This window comes from Pelophylax lessonae, assembly GCF_965119305.1.
Source record: "Pelophylax lessonae genome assembly, chromosome: 2".
Lineage (NCBI taxonomy): Eukaryota > Metazoa > Chordata > Amphibia > Anura > Ranidae > Pelophylax > Pelophylax lessonae.
The window spans coordinates 213,791,967-213,804,047 of record NC_138769.1 but is presented as its reverse complement, the minus strand read 5'-3'; the positions used below and the strand labels follow the sequence as shown (position 1 = coordinate 213,804,047).

The 12,081-nt window shown below is 44.0% G+C and overlaps 1 protein-coding gene across 6 annotated transcripts in view; it reads right to left on the bottom strand.

Moving 5' to 3' along the window:
• The window catches only part of KDM6A (lysine demethylase 6A), a 794,872-nt gene that overhangs the window by 26,929 nt on the left and 755,862 nt on the right, over window positions 1-12,081 (bottom strand). The gene's annotated exons all lie outside the window — the stretch shown is intronic.

Sequence of the window (12,081 nt, the reverse complement as noted above, 5' to 3'; positions counted from 1 at the left end):
GTCGCTTTTTAAATAAACCATATAAAGTTGAGTGGCAATATATGAGCAAATAAAATACATGTAATCATCTTAGTAGAGAGCAAAAACACTGCAGTCATAACCAAATGCACAATTCATATCTGCTCCTGTTAAATAGAACAAAAAAAAATAAAGCCCTGTTACTACTTCGGAGTGGAAAACCGCCCAACAAAAAGCGTGAGTAAACGAGTAAGTCAACGTGTGTGTGTGTGTGTGTGTCAATGAGTGTGTGCGCAAGTTAATGAGTGTGTGTGTAAATAAATGAATGAGTGTGTGTGTAAATAAATGAATGTGAGTGAGTGAATGAATGTGCGCGCACACACACATACAACCCCGCAACTGCTCAAACACCCCCTGGACAACTTGGTATGCCTTTAAGTGTGGAGAAAAATATAGGGCATGTGAAATAAGACTATAAGGCAGCAAGGGCATGTCAATTGAAGGAATTAAATAGGATTTTGGTATTTCCCGTAAAATCCTTTTATCTAGGTCTATTGGAGGGCATTTATTTTTAGTAATATAGCTGCCTACAGGAAAAACGTACAATAGGTACATAAGAAATAAAGGTCTTTCACCTTCAGGCCAATAAGAGTGAACTGAACTGTCCCTATAATTTGAGGAATGTTTTTTGGAAACCCTAATAGGTAGGGTTTGCAGTAAATAGAGCAACCATGGAAGGAGATTCATCTTAAAGTGGTTATAAAGCCTAAAAACCGGATTTTTGACTTACCGTAAAATTCCTTTCTCTTGAGTTCATTGACGGACATCGTCTCTGATGCATATCAGTAGAGTTCTGCTGCCACCGTAGGACACTAGGCAGAAAAAAATTCTGGCTACGCCTATGGGCAGTCCCAGGGGATATATCCTCTCTCTTCCTGCATAGGATGTCAGTTTTGTATCAAAGCAGTGTCTAAGAAATACCACCAACCCAACTCAAAATAACGGGGCGGGTACTGTGTCCGTCAATTAACTCAAGAGAAAGGGATTTTACTGTAACTCAAAAATCCAGTTTTCTCTATCGTTCATTGATGGACGCAGTCTCTGTTGCATATCAGTAGGGACGTCCCAAAGCAAGTGCCATAAAATGAGGGGTGGGAACAGCAGAAAAAATAAATCCCCAAGTATAAACATAGCCAACCAGGCAACATAGGGCAACAAAGGACTCATCAGAACAACTAGATGAAAAGCCCAGGAAGCACTAAGCGCCAGAGTAGAATGTGCCTTAACAGGAAAAAGGAGGAACCTGACCCTTAATCGAATAAGCCTGCACCACTGTCTGATCCATTTGAAAATAGTCGCAGCAGACGCAGGCAACCCTTTCTTTGGACCATCCGAAAATACAAAGAGCGAATCAGACGTCGGAAAAGACTCAATAGTCTCCAAGTACACCCTGAATGCCCAAACCACATCCAGAGTATGTAGTGCACATTCCTTAGGATGTTTGGGCTTAGGACACAAAGAGGGTAACATTGTGTTCTCATTTAAGTGGGAACTGGAAATCACCTTTGGAAAGGACGGATCCGGACGAAGTACCACTTTATCCCTGTGAACCACCAGATAGGAAGAACAGGACAACACCGCCAGTTCAGACATTCTGCGTGCAAAAGTAATAGCCACCAGGAAGGTCACCTTCTGGGATAAGGTAAGCAGAGGAATACTTTCAAAATGAGGTTTCTGAAGAACCGACAGCACCAAATTAAGGTCCCAGTGTCGCACCCTTTGGATGAAGTTACGCACCAGGGAATGGGTGGCTAATGGCCTTTGGCAAAAAATTGCCAAGGCTGAGACCTGACCCTTGATCGTGCTCAAGGCCAACTTTTGATCGACACCACGTTGAAGGAAAGCCACCGAGTAAGAGCGAGTTGGAGCCCCAAGAGACTCACGCATGCAATGTACGACTTCCACATACGATGATGGATCTTTCTAGAAGTTGCTTTACTTGCTTTAAGCAGAGTGGCAATCAATCACTTAATCATACAATCCCCTGTCCTTCAGCACCTGGCTTTCATCCCCCTGAGACAGCAAATCCTCCCTGAGAGGAAGTCTCCAAGGAGCGTCTGCGACCAGCCTGACCAGGTCGGCAAGGCCAGTCCGGAGCTACAAGAATGACTGGAATCCCTTCCGCCTCGATCCTACGAAGAAATCTTGGCAGAAACTTGAGAGGAGGAAAGGCATACATCAGCGGATACTGACCCCATAGGGCCACCAGCCCGTTTGCCAGAGGGTCCCGGGAGCGGGCCAAAAACCTCTGCACTTTTCTGTTGACCCGAGATGCCAACAGATCTATATCTGGAGTGCCCCAAGAAAGGCACAACTTCTGGAACAACTCCGGATGGAGGGACCATTCTCCTGCATCCAAGGCCTGTCGACTGAGGTAATCCGCCTGCCAATTTTACACTCCTGGAATGTGAACAGCGGAGAGAGCTGGAACAAAGTGTTCCATCCATCGAAGGATGCCTGCCACTTCCAAGTCTGCAAGGACACTTGTGGTGCCCCCTTGGTGATAAGCCACGGCTGTGGCATTGTCCGATTGAATGCGCACTGGAAAACCCTGCAGGTGCTCGGTCCAGTGGACTAGGCAAAGCCAGATTGCTCTCAGCTCCAGAACATTGATCAGTAACCTGGATTCTTTCAGGGACCAGACAACCTGCCGATAACTCCTCCCCACCTAGACAGACTTGCATCCCTGGTGACAATTGTCCAATATATAGAGAGGTAAGATTTCCCTAGCTTGAGCATCGGGGACCGAAGCCACCAGATCAGGGACTCCCTTGGTCACCTTGCTCAGCTGGATCGGATTGTCCAGGGAATTTGGATTCTTGTTCCATTTGAGAAGGATTTCCTTCTGGAGGATGCTCGTGTGGAATTGAGCGAAGGGGACCGCCTCGAAGGAAGACCCCATCAGTCCCAGAACTCTCATACAGGTCCGAAGGGACAACCATTTGCTGGACAGCAACAGCTTAATCGCATTTTGGAGTTTTTCCGGAGGAAGAAATACCCTGGCTGAGGATGGGACCAAAGTCAGGCCCAGGTAGTCCAGTCTTATGGAAGGGACCGGGGACAACTTTTAAAACTGACATCCAATGCAGGAAGAGAGAGGGTATACCCCCCGGGACTGCCCATAGGCGTAGCCAGAACTTTTTTATGCCTAGTGTTCTACTCCTCTAGGGGGCAGCATAACCCCTACTGATACTGCGTCCGTCAATGAACGATAGAGAAAATGTTTTACCTTAATGCATTCCTCGCATTAGGGTAATAATTTTTTTTTTTTTTTAAGGTAGTTCGTACCCCCCACCCCTTACAGTTACCCGAGCCCTCATTCAATCCAGTGCTGTGCACATCTGCAGCTCTTCTCTCCTCTTTCTTCCTGGTCTCTTGGGTTTTGCTGAGGCAGCAGAAGCCATTGGCTCCTGCTGCTGTCAATCAAAGCCCATGACGAAGGAGCAGGGCCAAGTCCTGCACTTGGTGGCGGGGAGCCAGAAGTGCTGGCGTGGACCCGAGAAGAGGTGGTTTGGAGCCGCTCTGTGCAGTTCCATTGCAGAGAGAAGGTAAGTGAAAATGTACATTTAAGCCCCACTGGGCCAGGCCTTTTTCTGACACTTGTTTACAAGTTAAAATCATTATTTTTTTTTTTTATAGAAAATTACTTAGAACCCCCAAACATATATATATATATATATATATATATATATATATATATATTTTTTTTTTTTTAGCAGGGACCATATAGAAGAAAATGGGAGATCATTGCAATATTTCTTATCTCACAGTGTTTGCGCAGCTGTCTTACAAACGCAATTTAAAAAAGAAAATATTTTTTAAATTAAAAAAAAAATAAGAAAACAAGTTAGCCAAATTTTTTTTCTTTAATGTGAAAGATAATGTTGTGCTGAGTAAATAGATACCCAACATGTCATGCTTCAAAATTGTGCACGCTCATGGAATGGCGAGAAACATTAATACTTAAAAATCCCCATAGGAGACGATTTAAACAATTCTACAGGTTACCAGTTTAGAGTTACAGAGGCGGTCTAGGGCTCAATTTAACTCAAATTATTGCTCTCGTTCTAATGAGCGTGGCGATGCCTCACATGTGTGGTTTGACCACCGTTTACATATCTGGGCGCGACCTAAAAAAAATGCATTCGCTTCCGCGCGCGAGCTAACAGGGGAGCTTTAATTTTTTTTCCCCCATTTCCCATATCTTATCTTTACACTTTTTTTTTAAATTTTGATCACTTTTATTCCTATTACAAGGAATGTAAACATCCCTTGTAATAGAAAAAAGGATGACAGGACCTCTTTATTGTGATATCTGAGGTCAAAATTTCCATGATGAAAAAAAATTGGCTCTCCATTGCTAGCTAGTAACGTATAACGTGACCTGGAAACAGGGGAGTTCATTACAGGAGGAATTGTCCATTTTTTAAGGAGGGAATCCTCATGGGGTACCGCATTGCAAAATGCTTAGGGATTGCAAAGGTGCGTTTTGGACACCCCCACTGTTTTGTAACAATATCAAAAAAGGCAGGAAATGGGAACACCTTCGCCGCTTTAGAGGACCTGTGGGTGCCAAAGGTGACCCGTGCCTCCGATGCTGCACTAGTCGCATTCCTCCATCTTTAAGGTTTCCCGCACTGATACAATCAGAGCATCCACTGGTGCCTTTTTATGCGTGGTTAGAGAAGCAGAGGAATCATCCTCACTATCGGAGCACACAGGGTGCGCAGATACAGACCCCGAAGGGTAACTTGCATCCGCAGCAGCCTAATTAGATTCAGGATCTGATGAGACAGAGGAAGCAGTTGAAGGAGGGGGACACTTTTAGCCAGCTGTTTTCCCAGGGCACCAAGGACTCCAGGACCGCTGTCAGTGCAGTCAGTTGTTGGGACCCGGAGGGCCCGACAGCCTCTGCGAGGGGATCAGGTGGTGAAATATGCTCCAGGGACTCCACGAATGGAGAGGGAACCCAGACAAAAAAAAAACAAAAAAAAGTGTAGAACACTGCAAGCGTCACCACAAGGCCCAGCACAGAGCACTACCGCTGCAACAGCATAAAGAGGGAGAGAGAACCCCACAAACAGACTCACCACTGGCCAGGTACTCACAGCACCGAACTTCAACACCTTGCGGCGATCAGAAAAAGGAATATCCAGGGAGCAGCACTAGAGGCTGGGAAGGGGCTCCCACCGCCGAATCACTGCCCATCTGGCTCAAAAAACAAGGCTGCCGCTATTATTAGGGATAACAATAAAAAGGGAGAAAGATACCTGCGCTCAGAATTACATTAAGATAGCATAGGCAGCCAGCTCAATAGGTAGATTACAAACCCATACACTGATATTAATAAAATGGGAGCAGCGCCAAAATTAAATCCATAAATAAAAAATATGCAAATATACAAAAAACAGTATAGACAAAAGTCCCAAAGTCTTTGATGGAGTTGACGGAGGAGAGGGAGGAAACCAGTCCAGATCATCCAATCAGTGTGTAGTGGGGAAAACGTATGATCACCCAAAAGTGACAGTCAAATCTGCTTACCAGAGAGTTTGACCCTCCTGTTACAGAGTGGTCAAAAAGCGCCAGAGCATTCCAGAAGCACTTTACATAAAGGATCCCTCAGAGTTCCTCCGGTCTGTGATGACACCCACACTCTCCACCCACAGGACAATGCAGAAGGACAACACCAGCCTGAACCACTTACAAAGCTCCAACCAGAAAGGTAATACCTCAGGAGGCCAAAAGCAGGCCAATGGTGTAGTACAAAAAAACAAGCGACTTTATTAAAACAAGTAATGCACTTACATGGATGTAGATTCAAACATGTAAATAAAAACCGCGGTATAAATAGAGCGTGCTGCACATCAGAGCGCCCGGTCCGCCTTACGCGTATCGTCATACACTTGACATCAGAGGCGTAGCCGTCGGATGCAAGCACGCATTATAAAGCCCCCAACCCAGAAATGACATACCCAGAAGTGATCAAATCCTGCACTCCACTTGGTCCAGAGCAGCAACCAGGTTACGGGTGCCCGTAATTTATTTTCTCCCGAAGGTGCATAAAGACCCTCAAAACCCACCTGGGCGTCCCATCATTAGTGGGATTGACTCCGTCACCAGTCGGGTTGGGAGATATATTGACTGGTACCTGCAACCTTTAGTCACCAAGACCCCTTCATATCTTAGGGATTCTACCCAAGTCCTTAACCTTCTAAGTGACATCCAGTGGAAAGAGGGTCATCTTCTGGCCACAGCGGATGTCACTTCATTGTATACCATCATTTCCCATGAGCATGGGCATAGTGCTGTTGAGTCCTTTTTAGGTAGGGATAACTCCCTTATACCAGCACAGCGCCAATTCATTCTGTCATTGCTGTTTGCCATGCAGTACAACTATTTCTGGTTTGACGGCTCCTATTTGCAAAATAGAGGAGTCAACATGGGCACTAAATTTGCGCCAAGCATGGCAAACTTGTTTATGGCCAAGTGGGAGGAGGACGTCATCTATGGCCGCCATAGACCTCAGTTGGTCTTTCGGCGGCGCTACATTGAGGACGTCTTTGGATAATGTTATTGAGGACCTCAATGGTAATTCTTTGGGGATTAAATTGCAGCATGAGGCTAGTGATGTGAACATCAATTTCCTTTACCTCAATATAGAGGTCAGGGATGGCACTATTGTAACCAGCACCTTTTTTTAAGACCACTGACCGCAATGGCTTTATTGAAAAAGGGAGTTGTCATCATCCCTCTTGGATGAACTCTGTTCCCAAGAGCCAGTTTTTGCGGTTGCGTCATAATTGTTCTGAGAGAAGTGATTATTTCAGACAAGCACAGATGCTTAAAAATAGGTTTGTTGATAAGGGGTACAATGAGGAGCTATTGGACTCCATCGTTGGAGAGGTGGGGGAACAGGATAGATCAGCTCTGCTGGGTGAAAGATCTAGGACCGCTGCGGACCCGGACCGCTTCAGTTTCTCTTTTTTGACTACTTACTCCAAACAAATTTGGGATGTGAAGCGCATTTTTAACAAGCATTGGGGGGTTCTCAGGAATGACGGGGTGTTGGGCCCCCGATTACCTGAGACTCCTCCAGTGGTGTTTAGGGGAGTCCAACCTTTACGCTTACAGATCGCCCCGAATGTCTTGGATAAGCCTAGCCGGGTGTCTTTTTCACACCCTCACTGTTTTTTTTCCTTGTAGAAAATGTGTGGGTTGTCAAGTAAATGCTTTGGTTGGTAGGAGATTTTGAGAAGTTCGAGCCACCACTTTTAAGGAATACGTAATAAAACTTTTTATCAGCTGTTCTTCTACCAATGTGGTATACCTCCTTCATGTCCATACGGCCTTCAATATACAGGCCGTACTATTAGGACTTTGACTGTGAGAGTTATTGAGCACCTTGGTAACTCAGTTATCAGAAGAGGTTTCCCCAATCATAGTGTGTTCAAGCATTATGCTAGGGGTCATAATAAGAACCCTGCAGGCACCAAAATTTGGGCCACTGACAGATTCACGCCCCACTGGAGAGAGAGACATGTCCGGCGGGAAATCTCCAAATTGGAAACTCGCTGGATTTTTGACATGAAAACCTACTCTCCGTGGGGTATGAACATAGAGTGGGATGTTAACTGCCACAATAATAACAGTTGATTTGATGTGGCGGCTTTGGCTTTATATATCCCATTTTATGTCTGCTTTCTGCAAAGTATTATTCATATGCTCTATTTTTGCATTATTGAGGCCCTGTCCCACTGATGTAGTGGCCTTATTATTAACCAATTGTCCATATTCGGCCCCTTCTTTTTTGAGTCAGGCCGTGCGCAGAATTTATATGGATGCATATTAATGTATTTTATTCTATATGTTTTATGTCACAATTTTGTCCTGTGTTTTTTTTTTCTCGTGGCCCCATTTATCTCTATATAGGGACTGACATCTGTTATAAGCATATGGACTAATGGCGTGACCTCAATTGACCGGCACTTTCGGTTTATCTATTTGCTATGGTATCATTTTTTTGATCTGATGCAGAGTACTATGTTTTTATTACATGCTTATGAGCCTTGTAATACGTTATTAACGATCATGTCCCTATTAGTGTACCTTCCTGAGCCCATGTTTAGCTACAGCATACCGGACTGTGCTGACAGAGTTGTCACTTCCGGTAGAGATGGTTGTGGCTTATAGCTTAATGGAACGCATCGACAGGCTACTTCCGGGTATGTCTTTTCCGGGCTGAGTACGTTTCTTATACTATTTTTTTTCCCCTTTAATGTGTGCTCATATCTGTATTCATTTATGTATGTGGGTTCCGGGTTATGATATATTGTAAGGTTTGTGGCCCCATTAACATTCCTTTCTGGTTTGAGATCGGCTCCAGCTTATAAGTTTGTGTACACTTGAGTGACTGGCACTTCCTGTTCAGCTGGTTGCTGCTCTCGACCAGGTGGAGTGCAGGAATTGATCATTTCCGGGTATGTCATTTCCGGGTTGTGGGCTGGCACTTCCTGTTTAGCTGGTTGCTGCTTTGGACTAGATGGAGGGCAGGAATTGATCACTTCCGGGTATGTCATTTCCGGGTTGGTTGGCTATATAATCCGACGGCAACGCCTCTGATGATGTCAAGTGTATGATGATACGCGTAATGCGGACCCGGCACTCTGATGTGCAGCACACTCTATTTATACCGCGGTTTTTATTCACATGTTGCTTGAATCTACATCAATGTAAGTGCATTACTTTATTATTAGGGATGCACGGAAATGAAAATTCTGGGCCGAAACAGAAACCGAAAATTCAGGATGCCCTTGGCCAAAAACCCAAAATTACTTTTTCCCCCAAATGATTTCAAATAGTTTTTTCTATCATTTTGGCAATATTAGACTTGAATTTAATGAATCTGAAATGAAAAACTACAAGCCAATAAAATAAATATAACCACTAAATTATTAGACCCATTTTTCAGCACTTATTGTCATATTTGCACATCTATTACGAATTTATTCTTGATCTGTTGCATTATTTGCACATTTTCTTGATCATTGTTTAGTATGCGAATCATGATGTTAGATTTCATTTGATTATTGGCATTCACATTTGATTACCATCTACTTTTTGGGATTTGCATCACACACCGCTGTGTGGAGTATGCGATTCACGGCATTTTGATATATCTCTTGTATATTACACATCATCTTTGTGAATTGTTATTCACTGGAAATTAGCGCCAATTTATTTTTATTTTGCCTTTCTTATATGATGGTGACACTTTTTTTATGCACCACATCACTTCATTGGTAGCGCATTGGCACTTTGTTTGTATTGCTTTGGGGGGGGGGGGGGGATGGGGGAGAGAAAGAGACACAGCCAGATTACCTTCCTCCGCAGCGGCACCACAGAGCACATGAAGGGAGGAGGTGGGTGGAGCCATTCTGCAATAGGCGCGGAGGAATCTCCTCTGCTGTGCATGCTGGGTCCTCTCCTCGGGGGGGGGGGGGGGGGGCTGACTGGGAGGGAGGTGAGCCCGGGGGTCCGACCATCCCAGGGAGGGGCCCACGTCCACCCTAAAACCCGCCAGGGGTAGAGGGGGAACAGCTACTTACCACACAAGGAACAGGGTGGGCACCGCTGAGGACAGACCACCGGCTCCATCGTAATGTGGGTGCTTTCGGCCAGGAGGAAATGCTGCTACTCAGGCCAAAGCCAGTTCGTATGCGCCCTTACAAGACGTTTAACTCGCCAGACAGCTCCCGTCCAGTGAGGCTAGACTGGGGAGACCCTCTGGATCTAGATTATCGAGTCCGTCGCCCAGTCCAGCACTTGACTGCAAGATCTCACCGAAACAAAATAAGAAACAAATTCCATTCAAAAAAGAAAAAATTGCCAGGACCAGAGATTCCAGCAAGGAACTAGGTCCTTATTCCTGACTAGGCAGTACCTATAGCAGAGAGTGGGAGTATACCCCCTGGGACTGACCCATAGGCGTAGTCAAGTACTTTTCTGCTTAGTGTCCTACTCCTGGGGGGGCAGTATAACCCATGTAGTCAAGAAGATGATAAGCGTGTCCGTCAATGAATGAAAGAGAAATATAGCTTTTCTGACCAATTTCAACCAGGATTATAAAAGCTTTGCACATATTGTTAAGAAACATTGGCCCTTGTTGTTGAGGGATAAGACGTTATTTGGTATACTCCCCAGACAACAAAAATTTGTTTGCCGGAAAGCACCCAGCGCCTCTGGAACAAAATAGCACCCAATATTCATGATCCACGAAAAAAGAATATAACTTTTCTAGATAGTACAGGCTTTTATCCCTACAAGGAGGTGCAAAGCATGTAGGATAACTAAAACTGAGAAAAGGAAAAAAAAAGTTTGATTCACATCCTTTGGTACGAATATAGAATCAAAAAATTAATTTCCTGCGACTCCACCCATGTGACATATCTAATCATGTGACCATATGGGTTGAAATACGTGGGGTGAACAAGAAAATTAGCCACCAGAATTAATGAGCATCTGAATAACATAAAAAAGAGGTTTCCAAAACAGTCTCTCCAATCACTTTAGAATTTATAACAGGGACCCTAGTCTAGCAACCTTTTGCGGTACTGACAGGATTGAACTTCATTAAAGAGGAGGTAACATAAAACAGAATAAGAAAAAATGAAACAGAATGGATATTTGAATTGTGTACTTTGAGTCCAAAAGGAATGAAGGTGGATTTTTACTTAACCTGCTACATTTCAAATTTCTAAATGTACAAGTGTTTCAAACTGTCTCAATCCTGTAGATTTTTTTATTGTAATCGTTTTTTGGATAGAATATATATATATATATATATGGGGTGTTGAAAATAATCGTTGCATCGCGATGCTAGCCTTGAAAGATTGGAATCCGATGCCGAGTACTGGCAGCATCGATGCGTGGATTATGTCATCCCGCCTCCCCCCCGCCTCTCCAAGGACAGCCCTGCTGGCTGCCCGTGCACTCAAAGTTTAAAACAAATTAGTGTCAGTGACTCGGTTTCAGGGACACTTCCAGTGTATAAGGGTTAATGTAAACTGATGCCTGATTTTACCTCATCTCCGATCTGTTCATCTCGGTCACAGTTACGTGCCCTCTGGCCGGCTGATCTCCCCCTCCTCCTCCCCGCCGGCCGAGTGCACAAGTGCAGACTGACTATGAAAATACCGGAGATAATAAGGTAATCACTAAGGCATCAGTTTAGATTAACCCTTACACACTGGAAGTGTCCCTGTAACTGAGTCACTGACACTAATTTGCTTTAACTTTTGAGTGCACTGGCAGCCGGCAGGGCTTTCATGTGAAGTGCAGGGGGGGGGCTGCTATATAAAGTGGCTGTGTTATGTCAATGGGGGGCTGTCCTATGTAAATGGCAGCTGTGGGCAGTAATCGTGATGCATCGATAATCGTTCACATGATAATCGTAATCGAATCGTGAGATCTGTGAAGATGCGCAGCTCTAATATATATATATTATATATATATATATATATATAGTTTTATTATTTGTTATTTTTTCATATTTCATATCACTTCTGATACATTAATTGGTTGTGTTCTCTAAAGTTCCCATTAGATGGGGCTAAATATTAAATAGGTGCGTTACCACCTTCCATCCCTAGAGTCATTTAATTAAGTATTTTTAGTTGAAGGTTTTTAAATATGGGCATTAAAATTTAGTTTTTATGCATATCTTACTATTGGCGGATGCAAAGAATTGGTTTTAATTATGGTATGGAAGGATTGAAACGGATTGGATAGCCTAATATGGCAGTGATATAAATAGAAGGAAGGGACGTGTCCGGTCATGTGACCCCTGATGACGTCAGGCGCTGCTGACGAAACACAGTGGGTAGGTAGTTGAATGACAACTTCCCAGTCATGCAACGCTGTACTCTAATTACATTTTTATAATTTCACACAAATAGAGCTTTCTTTTGGTAATATTTAATCACCGCTCAGTTTTTTATATATTTTTTTTTTAAAAAAAATTAGATTGGACACAGCCGATCACATGGACAAAGAGCCACGTCATTG